Consider the following 23,672-nt stretch of genomic DNA (forward strand, 5'->3'; position numbering starts at 1 on the left):
AGGAAAACATAGGCAGAACACTCTTTGACATAAATCACAGCAATCTTTTAGGATCCACCTCCTAGAGTAATGGAAATAAAAACAAAAATAAGCAAATGGGACCTAATGAAACTTAAAAGCTTTTGCACAGCAAAGGACACCATAAACAAAAAGAAAAGACAACCCACAGAGTGGGAGGAAATATTTGTAAATGATGCGACTGACAAGGGATTAATCACCAAAATATACAAACAGCTCATGCAGCTCAATATCAAAGAAACAACCCCATCCAAAACTGGGCAGAAGACCTAAATAGACATTTCTGCAAAGAAGACATACAGATAGCCAAGAGGCACATGATAATATGTTCAACATCGCTAATTATTAGAGAAACGCAAATCAAAACTACAATGAGATATCACCTCACACCAGTCAGAATGGCCATCATCAAAAAGTCTACAAACAATAAATGCTGGAGAGGGTGTGGAGAAAAGGGAACCCTCCTACACTGTTGGTGGGAATGTAAATTGGTACAGGCGCTATGGAAAACAGTATGGAGGTTCCTTAAAAAAGTAAAAATAGAGTTACCATATGATCCAGCAACCCCACTCCTAGGCATATACCTGGAGAAAACCATAAGTCAAAAAGATGCATGCACCCCAATGTTCATTGCAGCACTATTTACAATAGGCAAGACATGGAAGCCAACCTAAATGTCTATTGACAGATGAATGGATAAAGAAGATGTGGTACATATATACAATGGAATATTACTCAGCCATAAAAAAGAATGAAATAATGCCATTTGTAGCAACATGGATGGACCTAGAGATTATCGTGCTAAGTGAAGTAAGTCAGAGAAAGATGAATATCATATGATATTGCTTATATGTGGAATCTAAAAAAATGGTACAAATGAACTTATTTACAAAACAGAAACAGACTCAAAGACTTAGAAAACAAATTCATGGTTACCAAAGGGGAAAGGTGGGGGTGAGGGATAAATTAGAAGTTTGGGATTAACATATACACAGTACTATATTTAAAATAGATAACTAACAAGGACCTACTGTATAACGTGGGGAACTCTTACTCAGTAGTCTATAATAACCTAAATGGAAAAAGAATTTGAAAAAAAATAGATATACACATATGTATAACTGAATCACTTTGCTGTACACCTGAAACTAACACAATATTGTAAATCAAATATACATCAATATAATATTTTTTAAAATATTTAAAAACTGCATCTGTGCATCTCACTCTTCTTAACAGTCTTCAAAAGTTCTGTTACTACTATAGGTTAAAGTCTAGGTGAGTGTTTTTCAAAATGTAGTGTACATCAGAATCACCTGTGGGAACATTAATTGCTGGACCCACCTCCAGAGTTCCTAGTTCGGTAGGTTCAGAATAGGACCTGAGAATTTACATGTCCAATAAATTCCCAGGTGATGTTGATACTGCTGGCTCATGGACCACACTGAGAACCACTAGTCTAGGCGACTTAGCATCACACAAATGGACCTTCTTACTTCAGGCCACGCCAAGCTCTTTTGCCTGTCTTCCCACATTCTGGCCTGCTTATAGCGCATTTGGTAGTTACTGTGCTGTTTCCTGCTGCCTCGTTTCATGTTCTTCCCTCTGCTTGGAATGCCCACTCCTCCCTACTCCATTTATTTACCTGGCTAATTCCTATTAAGCTTTTATGAGTCCGTACCCACCATCCCTCAATAATCTTCTTTATCATTTATGTTGCCTCCCACCTCTCCCACTCCTGCTCTGGGCTAGACAAGCCTCCTCTAAGGCTTCCATCCTCTGAACACCTTTCTGCACGGCACTTATTTCCTTATGCTAAATTGTCAATTTATGTGTCTGTTTCTTCTATAACACTGTCAATTCCTTGAAACCTGAATTGCATCTTATTCTTTGAATACACAGTGCACTTACAATGGAGGTGCTAGATAAATTGGGGGAAGGGAGTAGAAGGGAGGAGGAGGGAGGGGGAAGTGAAACGTGTGCACTTGATTACTGGGGCCTCTAGGTAATACCCAGAGAGCCTCTGAGGCCTCTATCTAATACACAGAGCCTGTGGACCCGGCTTAGAGTAAAGCTTCAGGTGGCTGTCAGGCAGTAAAAGGATTCTTTTAATTCCATCTGTTCTTGATCCTGTAATCTATAGAATTTTAGTGCAAATCAAATAAACAGCACACTGGGGATATATAGCAGGCCATTTTCTATCTCATTTGGCTGTGACCCCTTTCCATAGCATGGAGGCCTATAACGAGGGACATGGGATTATTGTGGCGATGCCTGGCAGGCGTCCCCTTTAACTTCCCCTCAGTTGAATGAGGTACACCCTTATTAAAATTTAGGGCAATTTTAGTAATTTACAGTTAGAATACATTGTTGTTGCCTTGTTTTATATAGCACCCAAGGACCATTGCTTGCACAGTGAAGCATAAAGGGGTACTTTGGTTCACAGACTACTTTAAATAGTCAGTGTTTAGGCTTTTCGGTTTTCCCATTCCTTCTGTCTGTCCTCATGATTTATTATTGTTTTCCGCCCATGGCTCCACTGAGGATGAAACACTTTAGCCCATTTTAGCCCGGAAAGAGCATGAAGAGCATTCCATGTAACCCTCTCATTTTACCGATGCTGAGCATAAGTGGTTTGTCCAGTCCCAGAGCTGGTCCGAATGGAGGACCGGAACCAGGCTCCCGCGCTCACCACTGCACGATGCTGCCCTTTATCATCTGTTTAAGAAGCCCCATTTCACATTTGCAAATTCTACTATTCCCAAAGCAGCAGTATAATTCCAAAACAAACTCAGCCCCTAAAATAGGGCAGAGTAAAGTTGAAGGTAAAATCCAAGAGATACATTGCAAAGGAAGGTATGGTTTATTACTGCCAACCATATAATCACAGGTAACATTTACTGAGGGTTTGCTATGTTGTGGGCACCACTCAAGTTCTTTGCATGCAGTATCTCATTAGATCCTCGCAACTACCCTGTGAGCAGGTCCATTATCATTCCCAGTTTACAGATTGGAAACTGAGGCTTAAAGGTGAAATAACACCCCTCAAATCTACGCTGGTAAAACCAAAATTCAATCTCTGTCTCAGAGCTCATGCCCTTCACCACTACACGAACACAGTAAAACCAGATAGAAATTCCAGTCTGGTTGCAATAGTGACCGAAGCAAAACAATTGCTACCAAAGTTAAACAGTGAGACAACAAGGCGCCCAGGGGCATCTCCTACCTTGCCCTGTGTTTGTAAAAATAGGGACATTGTAATGGGCTGGTGTCATTCTAATTTACCTTCTTGTCTTAATAATTTGTAAATAAATTACATAAACTTAGGTTTGGAAGACACCATGGAGTTGATCTAGTCCAGCGTGACCAGATGAACACAGCCGCCCTTCTTCAGGGTCCCTGGGGAAGAGTGTGAAGTCTTCGTTGAAGACCAGCCTGTGACAGAGGGTTTGCCGTGGCAGAGTCCGCTCTGTGGTTGTTGGTTCTTTCTCATCCTGAGCTAGAGCCTACCTCACCTGCTCCCTTTCCCTCCTGGCCGCAGTCTCTCAAGTAGAGGGAGGAAGCCTGCAGCCTCTGCTCTGTGGCGGCCTGGAAGAAATAAAGACCACGCCTCCCTGCAGTCTCGGCCCTCATCTGGGTACACATCCCAGAACCCCTTCCAACCTCAGTGTTTTCCAGCTCCCCTACATTTGCTCACTTCTTCCAGGACATAGTAAAGTTTTTTCCTACATCTTTCTCCAGAGTATAACACAAAATATTATCTCCTCAGTGCTGAGTGTTGTGGGATCTCTTACTTCTTGAGTTCTGGGTATTACACTCCTATTTCTACCCAAAGCTAAGTTACTGAAAGGCAACCACTTTTCCCCAAATAATTTTGTACTTATAATTAACTATATACTCAGACCTATTGAACAAGAATTGCTTAAAGGATGAACTGAACAGTTAACATTTGTTTAAACTGATTATTATTTTAAACGTTTCTGTACAATACTCTAGGCCTGTCAGGATCATTTTGAACCTGTTGTTTCTGTTAATCAATTATATGTAATGTTCTCACATATTACTAAGAGAAAACGTTGCACCTGACAGGGGCAAGGACAGAGACTGCCTTGTGGCGTGCAGTTAAGTGAACTCTTTTCAGAACCGGTAATCGATATTTTCAATGTATTATTCAATGAGCTGCACCTCCACCTAAGCAGTAATGTTAGCTTTCATTATTCTATTCATAAAAATACCATAAGAAACCTTGCCAAATGTTTTGTAAAAGTCAAGATAGTATATTGAAGATATTCCATTAATTTGCAAATGGTTTTAAATTATGTTTTCGAACGTAGAGTCATTTGTAACCAATCATACTTCCAGTTCTAAGAGTGATGATGAGTTCTTAGGGTATGCCGACTCCCAAGGATCTCCTTTCAAGGAGAATGAGCATTCTCTCACCATTAGATTTGTCCTTGCAGTAGCCAGGTGAAGTAGGAAGGGTTTGCCAAGGTTGACAATGAAAGCCTATGAGTGTGAGAGAGAGAAAATATGAAGGCCTGTTTTTTGATGTGGAAACTGAAACTTTCTTAAAGTCACCTGGCAAGTATATAACCAGGATTCACATCCAGCTCTTGTCCTCCAAATTCAACCTTTACATTGAACTGAACATTCTCTCGATCTGAATCCCCTCCATGCAATTCCTATGACGAGTTCTAGCTCTCTTAGGGTCATGAGCCAATTTCAAAATAGGGTAAACAGAGTTACAGGGAAAAAATGTTGCACTTTTATAAAATATCACTTTTTGTTTGAAGATGGAGGGCATTCTTTTTTATTGGTATGAAACCCAAAGTAATTTGGAAAGTAATGTAAAATTCACATTAAATTTAAAGATGAAACGGGAGATTTTAAAGATATCTTATGCAAGTTTTGGCCCTCTCTGAACTATCAGTTTACCACTGAGTTATATTTATTTTTCTTTGCCATTAGAGCTATTTCAGTGGAAAAATTTGAGATATTTATTATTTGGGACTTTATGAGTTGCAAGTGACAGAAACCCCAACTCAAACTGGCACAAATAAAAATGGTTAACATAAATGAAATTTTGAAGGATAGGATTTAAGAGTCGTTGGACCCAAGAGCCCAAACTCTAACATGTAGACTTGAACTCTCACCTTGGTGCTCCTCTTTCTTCTGAGTTCTGATTTCTCATCAAGGCTTTCTGCTAGTGGTGGTGAGATGTATACTAACCAGGCATCCTTTGCTCTCAGCAAGCCAGCAGAAAAGAGAATGATTCTCAACTGTGCCAGCAGACATTTGATGGGTCCTAATTGCATCATCTTCAGACAGAGCAATGTGGCCAGGAGTTGTGATACTCTGAGTCACATGCCCAGTCCTAGGGCTGGAGTCAACCCCTCTGGAATGTCATGGCCTGACATGTGTGAGGGCTGGCCCCCAAAGGAAGACAGGGCAGCCAGGCTCTTACCAGAAGAAGGGGAAAGAAATGCAAGAAGGCACAAAGCAGACGTCCATGAAAGCCTCACTTACACTTGGATGTCCAACAGACATCTCAAATTTTATAAGTCCAAAATGCAACTCTTTATTTTCACTCTTCCAGTCTTTTAACTTAGAAAATGGCAAAACCTTACTCAGTTGCTCAGATCAAAAACTTTGGAGTAATCCATCATTCTTCTTTTCCTCTTTCCATAGCAAGTTTTCTTGGTTCTAATTTTAAAATATATCTTCCTTCAGACTACCTCTTACCACTTTTATCACCAGCAGCTTTTAAAAGAAATCTCTCATTTGGATTACTGCAATTTCCTTCCAACAAGCCTCTGAACTACTGCTCTTGGTGCTTTGCTCTCTGTTCTCTGTATTATAGTCAGTTATTTTTTAGAAATAGAAATGAAATTTTGTATAACTCTGGTCAAAACCCTACAGTGATGGATCAGAGACCAAACATAAAATCTAAAACAATAAACTTAAAATATAGGAGAAAATCTTTGTAACCATGGGTTGAACAAAGATTTCTCAGGATATAAAAAGCTTGAACCATAAAATAAAGATTGATAAATTGGATTTCACCAAAATTAAAACCTTTCTCTTTTTAAAAGACATTGTTAAGAAAATGAAAAGACAAGCCACAGACTGGAAGAATATATTTGCAAAATACATCTTGGATAAAGGTCTTACATCTAGATCATGAGGAACTCTTATAACCCAATAATAAGACAAACAACCCATTAACAAAATGGGCAGAAGATTTGAACAGATTCTCTTTCATATAAGAGGTATGGATGGTAAATAAGCACTTGAAAATATGCTCAACCTCATTAACCGTTAGGGATATGCAAACTCAAGTCACAATGAATGCCACTATGTAACTACGAAAACAAACAACAAAACTTCACAATGTCAAGGGCTGGCAAAGATATGCAGCAGTTGGAACTCTCAAACACTGCTGGTCATATGCAAAATGGCACAGACATGTTAGAAGACAATTTGGTAGTTTCTTATAAAATTAAACATATCCTTACCATAAGAACTAGCAATCCCACTCCTAGATATTTCCTCAAGAGAAATGAAACATCTGTCTACACAAAGAGCTGCAGGTGAATGTTTATAATAGCTCTATCCCTAATGGCGAAAAGCTAGAAACAATCTAAATGTCTGGATAGAAAACTCATGGTACATCCACAGTGGAGTAACTCTCAGGAATGAAACATAAACTATGCACTGAGACGTGTAAAGACAGGGAAGAATCTCAGATGCATTATACTAAGTGAAAGAAGGTAGACACAAAAGCCTAGACACTGTCTGATTCCGTTCATATGCCATTCCGGAAAAGGCAAGATTATATGATCAAAAATCCTATCAGTGGTTAACAGGGTCTGAGAGTGAGGGAGGGGATAACTACAAAGGGGCACAAGGAAAGGTTTTAGAGAGATGGAAGTGTGCTGTATCTCAGCTGCGGTTGTGGTTGTGTGCTCAGAACACGTTAAAACTCATCGAATGGCACACCTACGAAGGATACATTTTCTTGTACATAAATTACACCTCAATATATATTTGACTTAAAAAAGAAAAATTTAAAAAAACGAAAAAGAAAAATTATCTTTCAGGGGCTTTCGGGGGTTTCCCATCACTCGTAGAATAAATACTCCTCTTTGACTGTTTGACTAACCAAATTTTATATATATATATAAATTATATATATAATGGATATATATATAAATTATATATATAATGGATATATATATAAATTATATATATAATGGATATATATATGCTCTTTTAAAGTACCAGGACTATGACTATATGTGATATTATTTTGTATCCTTCAAAATAAATACATTTTTGTTGAATAATTAATTACATTCTTATATTAGGTCATGTGATCATAAACAAGATCCCTCTATCTCTTGCCTGTGGCAGCATCTAATTATAAGAAAGTCATCTTAGAAGAGGAAAAGGGCCTTCTGACTCCAGAAGGTGCCACCTCAAATTCACAAACTTCCGGCAAAAATCACAGTGGGATTTGTCCCAGTGGTGTTAAGTAAGTTTATGATAAATGCTTTACAACAAATATCACTGTTTGCATATAATACTCTCCAACAAAGGCTTTTCTCCATCTCCCTTTATATAAGCAACTACTCATATAACTTTCAAGACTAAAATAATCATAACAATAGCTAATGTTTCACGAATGCTTAATTTGTGCCATGCTCAGTGCCAAACGCTCCACACAGATGATCTCAGTTTTTATCCTCATAACCCTATGAGGCATGAGTATGTCTCTGAAATCCTCTTCTAACAGAGGAGGGACCGACCTTCCAAGGTTGTGTAGCTTGACAGAAGTTGCGCAGCCTGTGAAGACTCAGAGTCAAAATTTGACGCCGTGTCTGTCTCTTGAGGGCACATGTGTGGTCATTTAGTACAGTCATGCCTCCCTATCTGTGGGCGGTTGGCTCCAGGACCCACACAGATAACCAAAATCTGAGGATGCTCCAGTCTCAAATAAAATGGCAGTAGTACAGGTGGGCCCTGTGGCTGACTATACTGTCTTGTAAAATCTCTGGTCCTGATGTGTTGCAGCCTCTTTGCATATTTTGCCTGGTTTTCCAACCAGACTGTAACCTATATAAAATCAGGTATTGTGATTCATTCATCATGCTATTTTCAAAAGCACCTAGCATGCTGTAGCCTCAAAATAAAAATTTACTGATTGAACGGTAATCCCTCAGACTTACATACCCCACATCTCTGTCCTCTTTGGGGGCATCGGATATATGTTGCCTTAATGAAGGGTGGAAGAAGGATGAAGGTGTTTCTTATTCTGCAGATATTATGCAAAGGAGTAGGTTACTTTCTGACTAATGATTTCAACAGAGCCTTATTTGAGGTTAAACATATCAACATTGTTTCATTTACCTGCTACTACATTTTAGCTCATCTTCAAATACCCATTTGAGAGGAATTAGTATTTGCTATTCATAATCTGAAGAAATGTTTATATTTATTTATATATATATTTTATATATATTTATATCCTATGTTTATTTCTTATTGGGGATTTCCTATAAATCACATATGGCCCAAAAACTTCTCTTTAGTACCTACAGTTTTGGGGAAAAATATGTGATGCTGTGTGCTGGTCTGTTCTGTTCTAAATATACATTTCCTTTCTCTGAATCTGCACCATGTGGTTTTACAAGTGAAGAAAAAACGTCAAAAGAAGCTAACTGGTACAAAAAGTCATGAGGTCAAAAAAATATCAAGTTTGTCATAACATGAAATTTTTAAATGCATAGTTGATTTAATATATAGATAAGCACAATCAATGTAATAAAAAAGGATATTATAAAATGTAAATTCAACTGGCTATGATTTTAAATTCAAATTCATTACTTAGGTAGTTGTAGCGCCCTTGGATAATGATATGGGGAGTATCAGTACCATTTTAAACATTACTGTGTACGTACAGTATTTATTCAACATTCAACAAATATTTACTCAGCACCTACTATGTGTCAGGCATAGTGCTCTGAAGTTACACTGGTAACCAAAGACAGTTTCTGCCCTTATGCAACTTACTTTCTAGAAAGCCCCCCACTCCAAATAAAGAAACACTCCAAATAAAGAAACCCTCGTGCAGGTCCCAACCTGTCCGTGGTTTGGGGTTGCTATCTGCCTCATAAAGCAAAGTAGAGGGTTTGTCTTCTGGGAAGACAAAAGTCATCTTCCGCGCTGAAAAACCTCTTATATAGTTGGAGGGGGGAAAAAAAGAAACCCCAAAGAAGTAACCAAAGTGACGAAGAACTGCAAGTTGTAATAAGTCCTAAAAGGAAACACATGGGGGCTGGGATAGAGTATCAGGTTGGAGAGGGATTGAGGGGCAGAGTAAAAGTGCTTTAGATAGCATGGTAGGTGTTGGCCTTTCTGAGGAGGAAGGAGTTAAGCTGAAAATTGAAGAACGAGTAATAGACGAAAGGCGTGTGTGGTGTGTGTGTGTGCGTGCGTGTGCGTGAGTGTGTGTATGCGTACGTATGCACATGCACCCCACCAACGGGAAGCCACAGATGTAAAGACCATGAGGCAGGAAAGAACTTCAGGGGTTGAGCAGCTGAGAGAATCCCCTTGTGAATGGAAAAAGGTGAATGATCGAGGGGCAGTGGTAGCAGGCGAGATAGGCACCAGCTGGATTGGGCAGGGCTTCACCAGTCATTGCAAAGGAGTTGGGATCTTATTTTAGTCCAGTGGAAGCCATTTAAGGGCGTTAAGCTAGGACATGACAAGATCTGACTTACTGCCTAAGAAGGACATTCTCATTGTGGTGAGGAAAATAGATCCACGGAGGAATAAGGTTAGAAGCAGAGGCTGAAGGGAAGTGATTATGATGCTGGGGTGAAAAATGATGGTAGCTTGGATGAGGTTGGTAGTAGTGAAGGCAGACAAAAGTGGATGGCTTGCTGGTGGGATGAACACGGAGGTTGAGGGAAAGAGAAATGAAGCTTGACTCATCGGTATGCGGGCCTCTCACTGTTGTGGCCTCTCCCATTGCGGAGCACAGGCTCCGGACGCGCAGGCTCAGCGGCCATGGCTCACGGGCCCAGCCGCTGTGCGGCATGTGGGATTTTCCTGGACCGGGGCACGAACCCGCATCCCCTGCATCGGTAGCCGGACTCTCAACAACTGCGCCACCAGGGAAGCCCCTTGACTCATCTTTTTGACTTAAGCCAAACGTAACTGAATGTGGCGGGTGGGGAACTGGTTTTGTGGGAGGTATTGATTCTGTTTTGAACATGTTGGGTTTGAAATGTTTGTATGCTATCCTACGCCCCCAAATGATGTCGAATGGAGAGATGACAAGCTTACAAGTGTAAAGCTTAGAGGAGGGGTCTCAATTAGGAATATTACTTAGGGAGGAATCAGGTTATAGAAAGTATTTAAAACTCTGGGATTAGATGAGATCACCTAGGAAAAAGAATTCAAAAATAAAGAGAAAGAGCATTTAGGAGAAATTCTTGACAAATACTACCATTTGGAGATTGGATAGGAGTAAAGGAATTCGTCCTGCAAAGAGCCTGAGGAAAAAGTGGCCAGACGGGTAGGAGAAAAACCAGGAAACTCCCAAGAAAGATCAAGGGTAAGTAGTCAAAATTTGGACAAGTAACCAAAATTTGGACAAGTAACCCAATACTTCTGTGCCTCTCTTGTCTCATCACTAAAATAAATGCATACATTTTTATTAAATAAGAAATTTAGAATAGCATATTAATTTTCTATTGCTACTGTAACAAAGTACCATAAACTTAGTGGCTTAAAGAAACAAAAATGTATCATCTTACATTTCTGGAGATCCGAAGTCCAAAATAGGTCTTTTACACTGGGCTAATGTCAGTATGTCAGCAGGCCTGGTTCCTTCTGGAGGTACTAAGGGAAAATCTGTTTCTTTGCTTTTTCTAGCTTCTTGAGGCTGCCAGCATTCCTTCCACTGTCTCACCTCCTTTCAACTCTGCCTCCCAGCCTCTCTTCAACTTAATTGAAAGGCCCCTGTGATTACACTGGGCTCACCTGGGGAATCAGGCTACTCTCCCCATCTCATTGTCAGTTGATTAGCAACCTTAATTCTACCTCCTGCTTAACTCTCCTTTATTGTATAACATATTCACAGGTTCGGGGGATTAGGAAATAGGCACCTGTGGGGTTGCTATTTTTCTACCTACCACAGATAGGCCTCAGAAGACTGTTCGGAGGCATAGAAAGGATGAGTCAATACACAAAGTACATTTGCCTGGCATACAGCGAATATTCAATACACATTGGCTACTACTATGATTACTCTATTTCATTTCTAGCTCAACCACTAGATAGTGAGTTTCTCAGGCAAGTATTCTGTTATATTCATCTATATAATATAGGTTATAGATGTTCATAAAATATTTGTTGAGTGACTATATGGCACAAAGAATGCTCAAGAATGTTTAGTGAATAAATGAATGCAGACACGTATACTTCAGATAGAGCTACAGAAGCACCGTACTCACCTCGTTTGACTTGACCTTTCCCGGAACATTGTGGGGTAGACTGGCATTCCTCCAAACCAGTTTGTTTCCTTGACTTCTCCATTTAAGTTCACAGACCCACCATTTACTCATGTGCGAAGCCTCAAAGTTCTTTCGTGGTATGTATTGAATTATTTATACCTAGTCTACTTCCTCTCCCATCTTTGGTTCTTTTTGACACTTTCTCCCCTTTATTCATTCAACAAACGCGTCTTTAAAGTCTTATTGTCAGATATCAGGCTAGACATCCCCCAAACAACGCTGAATTAACCCAGTCTTAAAGGGTAGGCAAATTCTCGACATTCTTCCTCAGTCCTGTCTCCTACTTTCTCTTGCTCCAACTATTAGCTGATTAGGACCCTCACTACCTCTCTCGGCTTCTGTGGAGTCTGTCTCTCCAGCCTCTGCCACGCTTCTTTACTAAAGCACAGTAGGGCCAGTCTCCAAATGTGCCTGATATTTCATGCTCTTGTTCACACTCCTTTCCTCCGCCTAGAGTGTCTTCACTCCCTGCCCGGTAAAATAGACGCCCTCACTTTTTCAGCCCCATTTCCCACCCCACTCTTCTCAGAAGCCTCTCTGACCCTGGCAACCAGGTCTTCTCTCTCCCTCAACATTCTTGTCTTCTTGATTTTCTGCAGAGACACCTGGGTTGTAAACATGTCTGCATGCACTCAATTTTTCCCCACTAGGCTCTCAGCTTGTTCAGGGCGGTGACTGCATTTTATTGCAGCCACACTGACTCTAGATTCCAAGTTTGAATCTTGGCTCTGCCACTTTCAAGCTCTGTGGCTTTGGGCAAGTAATTAACCTCTCTATGCTTCAGGATCCTTATCTGCTAAATGGGATTAATGATATTTCCGGGTCAATAGCGTTACGATGAGAACTGATTGAATAAAACACAGGGGCTTGGGACTTCCCTGGCGGTCCAGTGGTTAAGACTTTGCTTTCCAGTGCAGGGGGTGCGGGTTCGATCCCTGGTCAGGGAGCTAAGATCCCACATGCCTCACGGCCAAAAAACGAAAACATGAAACAGAAGCAATATTGAAACAAATATAATTAAGAATTTAAAAATGGTCCACATCAAAAAAAATCTTAAGAAAAACAAACCAAAAAACAGGGGCTAGCACATGGTAGGCACTCAACAAGCATTTATTGAACTTCTACACATCTAGGTGATTGAGAATTTGATATTACCACTTATCTGGGGGGAGAACAGAGATTTTAAGAGTTCAATAACCCAAATCAGGAAAGAACTAGGTTTAGACGTTACATCACTTCAGCTCCACTTCCCAAATACCTCCCACTTCTAAGTTGGAAGGAATATATTTATTTTATTTAAGAGTGTTTTGTCTTTTTCTTAAATAGAAGGCTGGAGTCAAGCTGCCTAACTTTACAAACTCTGGTTTTAACCTATGGGAGATGATTTGGGCAAACTTCTCAGCCTGTAAGCATTTTCACATTCTGCATTATATCTGGCCAAGCCCCAAGTCTCCGTTGTAAACTCCTTGACCCTAACCCCCTGAGCTACTTGAAAGCAGACTAGCAATTCCTCTCCATTACGTGATTTTCCCATAGTATCTGGAGGGCCCCAGCTGCTCCAGGAGGGTCCACGACATTGTTCCCAGTTACATTGCTTTTTACTTTGGGTTTTGCTGGGCACAGGGTTGGGGGGGCGGGCAGGGCAAAGGCTGGAATGAAAATCTCCAAAGTGCCTTAGATGATACAACTACCTGCTTTAAGATTTAAGGGAAAAATAAAATTATTCCAGGGCTGTAGCTGGCTGGGAGTTGTCAGAATGTCCATTGGGGCTTCAAGGTTTTATTCAACGTTCATCCTCTTGGGCAGACACCGAAATGTCAGTGGATTGAAGGCCCTTCTCTGCTTCAGGAAAACCACAGATTGCAAATGCAAATCTTGTGGTAGCACCACTTGTAGAAGAAGGGCAGAAAAACTCTAGCAGCTCAAGAAGAGGCGAGATACTTGCATACCCCATTTGAACTCTGCACTGGTCTGTTTTAATACAGAAAGACGGTCACATCTTTCTCTGGTTCAAACATTTCGAATGGCTCTCTATTGCTGACGAGATTAATCTAGATCCTCCGGCCTAGCCCATAAGGTCTGCCACCACCCAGCCTCAATTTACCTTTCTGGCTCTAAGACTGACTTTCCCAGCCCTGCCAGTCACCACACTCCTCTTTCCAGTTGTTCTCTAAACAAAGACACAGGTGCTCTAGTCTTGCTGAGGCAATGCTATAATGTAATTTTAAAGGGGGGAAAGAGTAATATCTCACTTCTAATCTCATGGGCTATGTGATAGTAATAATAATGACTATATAACATGCATTGTACAAAAAAGCCCTGCATACACATTAACTTATTTTAATCTTCATAACCTAATCGCCATCACATTTTTATCCATAAGGAAACTCAGGTATTAAGAAAATTGCCCAGGGACCTATAGTTAGAAAATGATGGAGCCAGGATTCCAAGTGACAGTCTGGCTTTTTAACCACTGCGACCTTCCAGAAACACTTGTTCTCTGGGGAGGGATTGTTCTGTTGACATCTGAACCTTCAGGAACTTTTACTGCCTCTGCCGGCTTCTGCCAACTTGGCTGGTTAACGTGGAGCCTTGCGAAGGAGAAAATGGACAAAATCTCCTTTAAAGCCCGTGTACTTCCTAGAGCCCCAGGATGCACGATGATTTGATAATTGCCTGTTTTTTTCTAAAAAGGACCAAAGAAAACTAGGTTCTCTGCATCATCTCCCTTGCTGAGAACTCTTATTGAATTACAAGTTCATAAGAGAAATGTTTATGTGAGTTGTATCATCTAACCAAGCTTTCCATGAGAACGCTCGGAGTTAATGGCTAACAGCTGCGGGGAGCATAAAAACAACTTGGCCATACCTGGAGTGCCTCAGAGTTGGAGAAACTGGCCTGCAGTGGCTCTCCTTCTGTGCTGCACAGTAGAATCACAAGAGAAGCAGAGCTTTTGAGAAATACCTGGTCACTGGGCCCCTCCCCAGACCAATTAAATTGTATTCTGGTGCATTGGTAAGTAGGGGGTTGGGGGGTAGGGGTGGGCAGGCACTGGGAGTTTTGGAAAGCACCCCAGGTGGTACTAATGTGCAGCTATAGGGGCTAGAAATACTGGGCTAGAGAAGAAAAGATGTGTGTTTGTGTATTTGTTTTTAGTGACCTGCAATCCTTCACAGTGATCCCCATCCCTAATTCACTTAAAAGTTGAACAATATGGGCCTTTTCCAGCTGATCAAAATGTATTTTAGAAAATGGGAACAAATGGCAGTACTCTGAATGCTTCCATGAGTTAATGAGACAGAAAACTTCAGATCTGGGTTGTCCTTGTAGCCTTGATACTCAAAGTGTGGTTTGAGGTTGGGCACCATCAGCCTGACCTGGGAGCTGGTTAGAGGCAGAATGTCAGGCCCGCCCTGAGATCTGCACACGTTGACAAAATCCATACATTAAAGCGTGAGAAGCACTGCCTTGGAGATCATCTTTTCCAGCTTCCTCATTTGACAAATAGGGGAAAAGGAAACAGGGTACGAATGAGTTGATGGAACTCCCACCCAGAGGCTAACTAGACTCCTATACTGGGAGCCAAGAGACCATGTTGACTGACTCCTGGACTTGTGACTTTTCCACTACGTTACGCTGATACGCCATAAAAAAATGATTGTGGGTGTCTTTCCCTGAGTGGATCCAGATTCTTATCTTCCCTCTATATCAAGGATGTTTCCAGGTCGGGGCTTTTAATGATCCACTTACGTTTGAAAAAGGGAGAAAGACTCCTATGATAAAATGTATACATGAAAAGTAGAATTGATCTGTAAAATCTAATTTTACCTTGGCCTTAGAGAAAACCATAGTAGAACTACTGTAAAATCTTTTTTTCTTAAGAAAGGAAAAAATGCTTTAAGTATTAAGCCATAAAATGGAATTATTTTCTTTAAACTTTGGTGGATAAAAACAAATCTTAAATAACAAAGGTTGGGTGTCACTCCAGTAAAAGTTTCCACTTCAGCTCTGCTTAAAGTTATTGGTCGGTATAAATTTTCACCAGGGTACAAATTTTTGATGTGAGGAGATATAATTGTTCATGTCTCTTCATGACTGAAATGACTTCGCTCTGCAGCGCTCAATTCTGCCAAAGATGGGAAGAGTGAATACTATCAAATCAGGGTCACTTGATCAAGCAGCCTCTTTGGATTAAACGCTGAGGCAAGAGTCTGAGTGTGCCCCCTCACGTGAAGGATGAGGATGGGGCAAGGGTGCTTCTGTAACATCTGGCACTGGGGCAGGGTACAGGCACCACATGTCACCCCTTGTCGAGCTGAAGGACATCACCTGGTCTGGTCCCATCAACATACCTGGCGTCTGTTGCCCACGTCTGTAGCTTTGCCTGCTGCCCTCAGGGCCATGTTACCTGCACCTGCTTTGTCTCAACTGTCCTTTCTGCTCCGGGAATCTCCCAAACTTACCTGTCGTTCCCCCTGTTCTCCCTACCCTGTTCCTGGCTGGGCCCAGAGGGGCAGAGTGCAAGGCACTGGCATTTCTCAGAGACCTACTGCAGCTGAGCCTGGAGTCTCAGAGTCTAGGAATCTCTCTTGCCTTCCTGGACGTGGAATGCCTCTCTTTTTGGTGGAAACTGCTCTTACATAATTATACATTTTTTCTGCTCCATGGTTCATGGTAAAAATTCCATGCTCTAATTTGGACAGGTTGTGGCTCTTAATATTTAAAAGGAATGTGTGTGTGTGTGTGTGTGTGTGTGTGTGTGTGTGTGTGTGTGTGTGTGTAAGATTTCAAAAACTCCTTTTTCCTTCAGTGCCAGTCTTGTAGCTAAGTGGCGTCTCCCCGGGTGATCAAAAGCCAGGTGCTGAAAAGGGTCTTCCTCTTTCCAGCCGTGTCACCCACACCCTCAGAGCAGTGCGCAAAGAGAGCCCTCAGTATAGGCGGTGGGAACGGAGCAAAGAACAAGGGCAAAAACCTGGACAGTACATTTTTAAACCAAAACATGATCCTGCCAGACTCCTGTAGACCAAACCATATTTTAAGTCCAGTAGGCTATCTTTCAATTTCTTAGGCCTCTATTTATCAGAGGCAGAGAATTCACTTGTATAAACATTTTTCAAGTACTCTGTGCAAGACACTTCATAAGGTCCTACACAGGATGCATATATAGTCCCTGTCCTCAGGTGTCTATCAGGTACCTCTTGCTGCTGTAACAGACTACAACAAATTCAGAAGCTTAAAGCAACACAATTGGATCATCTTAACTGTTCTGGCGGTCAGAAGTTCAAACCTGGTTTCACTGGGCTAAAATCAAGGTGTTGGTAAGCCTGTGTCCTTTCTGGAGAGTCTAAGGGAGGACCCATTTTCTTGCCTTTTGCAGATTCTAGAGGCTGCCTGCATTCCCTGGATCACTGCCCCTTCCTCCATATTCAAAGCCAGCAGTGTTGTGCCTTTCTTCTCTGACCTCTGCTTCCATCCTTACGTCTTCGCTATCTGACTCTGACCCTCCTGCCTCCGTCTTAATCGGTATCTTGTGATTGAGCACATCAGGTTCCCCCAGATAATCCAGGATAATCTCCCCATCTCATGATCCTTCATTGAGTCACATCTGCAAAGCCCCTTTTAGGATGTAAGGTAGCATATTCACAGGTCCAGGGATGAAGATGTGGATACCTTTGGCAGGGTAGGGGGCATTATTCACCACAAGGGTGCCAGGAGTAGAGGACAAGGATGAGACACAAATGGCTGAGAAATTTCCTGAGATACAAGTTGTTGTTTTTCTTCCTGTATTTTATTCTTTATCTTCCTTCATTTAAGTAGGGAGGCAGGTTCTGACCCTGCCTTAGAGGGGGCAGAATGCAGAAGTGGCTGGCTGGCGGGACACTTCCCTTTCTGACTTTTGATTTTTAAAAGTCTAAGTGCCGGCTTCCCTGGTGGCGCAGTGGTTGAGAGTCCGCCTGCCGATGCAGGGAACACGGGTTCGTGCCCCGGTCCAGGAAGATCCCACATACCGCGGAGTGGCTGGGCCCGTGAGCCATGGCCGCTGAGCCTGCGCGTCCGGAGCCTGTGCTCCGCAACGGGAGAGGCCACAACAGTGAGAGGCCCACGTACCTCAAAAAAAAAAAAAAGAAAGAAAGACTTTATGGAAGAATTGACATCTAAGCTGATTGGGAGATGTCAGGCCTTAGTGACTGAAAAAACAGTGACAGAAAAAGGGAAGATGGGAGGAAGAATGTCACCCCAGGGGTTGAAATTCAGCAGGTGCTTTGGAAGCCAAGCTGAGTGCCCTGGCCTTAGGATCCACACCCCTATTTTCCTGGAGCAAGGGGAGGGCATTTTTCATGTTGGTCCCCTCTTTCCTCATCCACCCTTCCACCCCCCCAATTCTAGGGAATTGCTTACTAACATTTCCATAGGTCTCTGGGAGACCTTCTGGACATCCCAGGATGGGATGTGTCCAAGGCCGTGGACAGTGTGTGTCTGGTGCTCAGACAAGTTGCACTTGACTCACCTGTGTAGAGGTGTGACCTGAAGCTGTGAGACTCGATGGGAGAGAAAGTAGAGATGTAAGAGAAAAGTGGTGAAGAGAACCATGAGTTTGATTGTAGGTAGGTGGAGTTTAAAATGCCTCTCCCCAGTAGTCTTTTTTTAGTCAAGTGTTGATTTAGTTTTCCTGGCCAGTCTTCACATCATGACTTAGTAGGCCTGAACTATAATATTCCCAGCAGCAGAGAAATCCCTTCGGATTATGTTGTTTCTGTTTGTTCCAGGTTCCAACAGGGGATTCCAAAAGCTCATATTTCTCCCAGAAACAAAAGTGCCACTTACTCTCAGCCTCTTACTTACACGGGCCTGACTTTCACATATGCCCTAGTGACCGTGGTGGAAGATAGGGCAGGGGGGCTTCCTCCTGGCTGTGGGGAGGGAAGGAAACACCTGTGGAGATGGTGGAAGGAAGAGAGATCAGGAGCAGTGAGGCAAAGACCCCTGCCTGCTGGGCGTGCAGGGGAGGAGCTCACGCAGCTGTGGTTCTGGAGAAGTGGGTCCCTGGGGGGCTGGGCAGAGCACCTCTGCTTTTCCTGCAAGGATTAGGAAAAATCATCTATAGTATTAATAATTCTTCTTCTTCAGTTTTTTTCTCAATTTCACTTCTGACTCTGTCTCCCTTCACCCGTACTGGCAGATAAAAAGGATAACAACAGGTCACCTTGGGTTTCCCGTCTCCTCACATCTTCTTGAATCCAATATCTATGGTTTGAGTGCTTAAAAGGGGCACTGCAGGTGGGAAGGAGCACGTGGCCCTGGTCTATCTGGCACCTGTGGAGAGAGATGCCCACAGCCCCTGCTGCTTGGCCCATGCTTGGAGCACAGGAATTTTGAGAGGCTGCTTCTTTTTCTTCCATCATTTCACCCATGTGTGGCCTGTTGGTTGAGTTTAACCAAACACAGATACTGCAGTGGACTGAATGTTTATGCTCCTTCCCCCTCCCAATTCATATGTCGAAATCCTAACCCACAAGGTGGGACATTTGGAGGGTGCTTAGGTCATGAGGGTAGAGCCCTCAGGAGTGGGATTAGTGCTTCTATAAAAGAGACCCCAGGGAGCTCCCTCACCCCTTCCACCATGTGAGGGCACAATGAAAAGATGGTTATGAACAAGGAAGCAGGCCCTCACCAGACACTGAATCTTCTGGTGCCTAGATCTTGGACTTCCCAGCTTCTAGAATTGTGAGACATAAATTTCTGTTGTTCTGTTTCTGTCTGTTGCCCTAGTCTATGGCATTTTTGTTATAGCAGCATAGAAGGACTAAGACGGGTATACAGTTAGTTTGACCTATGCAATTGAGCCAATTAAAAATTAAGAGTTTGTAACTTTGGATTTGAAAAATCGGAAGGCAACGCTGGGCCCCTACTCATGCTGGGCAGCTGTCAGCAGACCCTGGGTCACAGCTGCCCTTCTAGGTGAGACTTTTCAATCCAAGATGCCATAGCCCACCACTCCTCACTGGTTTTTTACAACCATTTGTGCTTCCCTCACTGATGTCACTTATCTAGCCCCTGTAGGCATCTGAGTTGTAACTCCTGGCCTAGACACAGACATTTCTTTTCTGGAATCTTACCATTTTTACCCCGGTCTCCTGCCCTACACACCAGCTACTGAGAACAGCGTGCAGGTTATTTCTGCTCTCCCACCCTCTCCCTCCGCTCCTCCATTAGGTGGCAACTTTTCCTGTGTTTGTGAGACTCTGCCTTCCCCTTGCTGCTCAATAAGACGTTTTGTTTACGCACATACAAATTCCCTTCCCCTAAGGGTTTGTGCTTTTGGAACACAACAGCCAGAAAGACTGGAAAAGCTATTTTTATTTTTTGTTATATTCCTTGAGGAAATGGACAGACACTGCTCAAATAAAGGGGAGGGAATAAGGGGGAAAACTCCACTGTAAATTAATCTATAAAACTATCATGTAGCCATGATTATTTATTTAACAAAATAAGGCACGCTCACTGTAACAGTTCAAACATTACAGTGGTGATCCATCAGGAAAAGGAAGTTCCCAGATCTTCCAACCATCCAGAGATGACTACTATTCACATATTCTTTCAGAATTGCTCTTTATGATTTTCTTCAGAAATGGGCTTGCACTATTATACTGTTCTATAGCTTGATTTTTTTCACCTTTCCATGTCAGTCCACACTGATTTATCTCATTGTTTTTATTGGTAGCAAGTATCCCTGTACCTGACTGAACCATTGTTTAGTTCTCAAATCCCATAGTGATGGGCCTTTTGGTTGTTTTAGATTTTTATTATAACAGAAGCAGTGAACATTCTTCTACATAATTCTCTGTACAACTCGTGTAAGTATGTCCTGGAAGAGGATCTGCTGGGGCAAGAAGCATGGACATTTAAAATTTTGGTAGATACTACTGACGAATCCCCCAAATTCTACAGTGTCAGTAATATTGAATTAGAATTTCCATTTTTTCCACACCCTTGCCAATATTAAGCTTTATCAAATAAAACTGATTTGAATCATTCCTTACATATTAAAAATATGAATAAAATATACTTTTCTGCCTTAGAAGAGTATAGTAAGTACATTGGCAACAATGGAAACTTTCTTTAATGAGCAAGCATTTTGATGTGTTCCACTAAGGAGATGCTTAATAAAAAATTATCAGCAAGAAGAAACAGAGATGGAGAAGCCTACAGAGACCAAGTCCAGGTGAGGGTGTGGCAGATGAGGCCAGCCTCAAACCAGGTGACGGGGACCAAGGAGGTGTGTGTTTGAGGGGAGAGAAGGGGAGAGTTCATAGAGCTCATCACAATTTGTGATCATTCTATGAATATTCACCTCTTTATTCGACCATAAGCTCTAACATAATGCGTCTACTGGCCAATACAGGGCCCCACATATCATAAATGTTAATAGATGCTTGATGAATGAAATAAAGAAGGAAGAGAAAGAGAGAGGAGGTAGGAAAGGGGAGGAAAAGGGAGAGGTATGGAGGGGAGGGAAGAGCAGAGGGGAGGGGAGGAGAGAAGAGAAGAAAAGAAGGAAGTAAAAAAAAGAGAGAGAGAAATGATACAGAGAGAGAGAGAAAGAGAGGGAGGGAGGGAGGTGGGTTGTAGGACCAAGCCAGCTCGGTGGTGTACACAACATTGAATGGAATCCCACTGGCTATCTGTGCCCTGGGGAGATGAAGGAACCTGGAGTACACTGAAGATCTGGGCAGTAGGGATCAGTAGGTGTCCTAGCTTCTTTATGTGAACAGTCTTCAAGATCATTGTCTATGTTGCTAAGCATTATGGACTTAATTATCAGACATGGGGTAGAAGTACTACCTCATTTGTAAACCCTAGAAGTTATCAGTAAGGATGCTCTGTATATAGTGTCCAGTTGGCCTTGCAGTGGTTTAAGGAGAAAAGCTGTCTAAGATGGAACTAGGCCTGGGACAAAAGTTAAAGTTCAATAAAAAAAATATATTTGAAAAATTAAACATATACATTAGAAAGTATTGATATATTCTAGCTTTTTATTAACAATTTTTTTAGTCAGAATGACCCTGTAACTAAATATAGGATAAATATTTATGAGTAAAATTTATAAATAAAGGATGGTCACATCCTCTAAACACAGAATACCAAAAAACACCTGCAATCTCTGATGGAAAAAGCCACTTAAGCTTTTGTTGACTTGATCATGAATCAGTTAAAATTTTTAAGTTATGGGTTTCAAAGTACTGGAATCAGTTGTAGGAGGTATAAAGGAATGTTAAATATGGTTTATTTACTTACTGTTTGAAATCTAATTGGAAGACAAAATTTAAATACAAGAAACTTGAATAACTTTACTAGATTAGAATATGAGAATTTATCATCATTTAGAAAAGAAAGATCCTTGATGAGGTTTTCAAAGACATTGGAAAGATGGGGCAGTCATTGGCATGTACAGAATTCTGGGTGGGTTCTGGAATGACTCTGGCCTGGGAAATGAGAAATTATATTTGTCTGCTACTGGTCCCACTGCAAGCCCAAGTAGTAAGACAGAAGGTAGACTATAGTATTACCCAGTTACAACTGAAACTTGTTTGATTTGCTTGGGCTTACGCGTATGGCGGACATTTGGAAATTCTGGACTTGCCACCTGCAGAACATTTTAACTAAAAGCAGTAAAATGAACACAGATATTGGACTTTTACCTAGATCATTTTTCTGTACACATGGCCATTTCTGCTTCATACTGAGAGATTTAGCTGGAAACCTTAGGAAGTTCGCATGAGAGAAAAGTTGACTCCAAAAGGAACTCGGAGAACATGAATCTGTGTTCAAAGTTCAGCCACAGTAAAGAAGTAGTTCCGTGTCAGCATGAGTTGCCAATAATAATGTTATAAAAAATGTTTTCCGGAAGCCAACAGTTTTTTTTTTTTTTTTTTTTTTTTTTTGGTCTGCATGACATAACTGAAACCGTACTTTGTAAACAGAAGTTCTGGATACAGTTTAAAACAATAGATCTCCATTGCGTGACAAATACAAATAGAAAGTTAAAGATTGAGAACTTATTCATTCAAAGGTCACTAAGAAGGTTTCCCACAATTATGGAATTTGAGTAAACAAGTATTCACTGAATACCTTTCATGTGGTCAGCGTTATGAAGGTACGGTGGAGGATGGGAAGGAGGACTAACAAAACACCGTACCTGGTCCCTGACTTTGAGGAGCCTTCGCTGAAAGGGAGGAATAAGCATGAAACTGCTGAGTAACCATACAAAGTAGTGTGGTTATGTATTTACATGAGTCGTGAAATACTGTAAGTGTGATGGGTGGTCACGGAAAGCGAATGTAATGGAGACCAGAGGGGGTTTTCCTGGACTAGACAGGGTGTGCGGAGGGAAACCCAACAGAAAGGGCATTCCAGGAGAGGACTAGCAGGAAGCAGGAACGGCATGTAAGGGAGGGAGGAGGGGACTAGTCTGGCAGAATGATCGGGTCAAAGTGACCAGGTCACTTTCTAGCAGATGGAAGTCCTGGCTTCCCTGGCCACACCTGCTTACTGTATCCATCCGTTTTGCTTTACACCCAACTCCAGAGCTCTGCCCGAAACATTAGAGCTGCCCGAAACATTTGCCTCTTCTGAACACTGTGTTCCTCTCTCCCTGCCCAGACTTTTAAAATACTAAGTCAGGAGTTAGACTTCTTGGGTTGAATCCATAGCCTCAGCCAGTACCAGTGTCATTTCTCAGCACTGGCCCTGCCTGAGCGCCCCCCCCCCCACCCTTGGGAAATGCTTCTACAGATGGTGATCATTAAGAGTAGAGGAATGAGGAGGTTGGTTTTGTTTGTGCACAAAGAGGAGACACTGAACAGAGACAGGCTAAGATGAAAATACCTTCTGAAAAGAGTTTAAGTAATTGATTCTACAGATAGAGGAGGTGAGACTTGGAATTAGGGGACCATGTCCATGAATGTGGAATTTAAGGAAAGGGGAAGAGAAAGAGGAGTCAAAGAACAGCAATCGAAGAGAAAGGAGACAAGAGAAGATGCACTTATGGAAGCCGTGAGAAGAACAATT

This window comes from Pseudorca crassidens, chromosome 1 (assembly GCF_039906515.1).
Source record: "Pseudorca crassidens isolate mPseCra1 chromosome 1, mPseCra1.hap1, whole genome shotgun sequence".
Lineage (NCBI taxonomy): Eukaryota > Metazoa > Chordata > Mammalia > Artiodactyla > Delphinidae > Pseudorca > Pseudorca crassidens.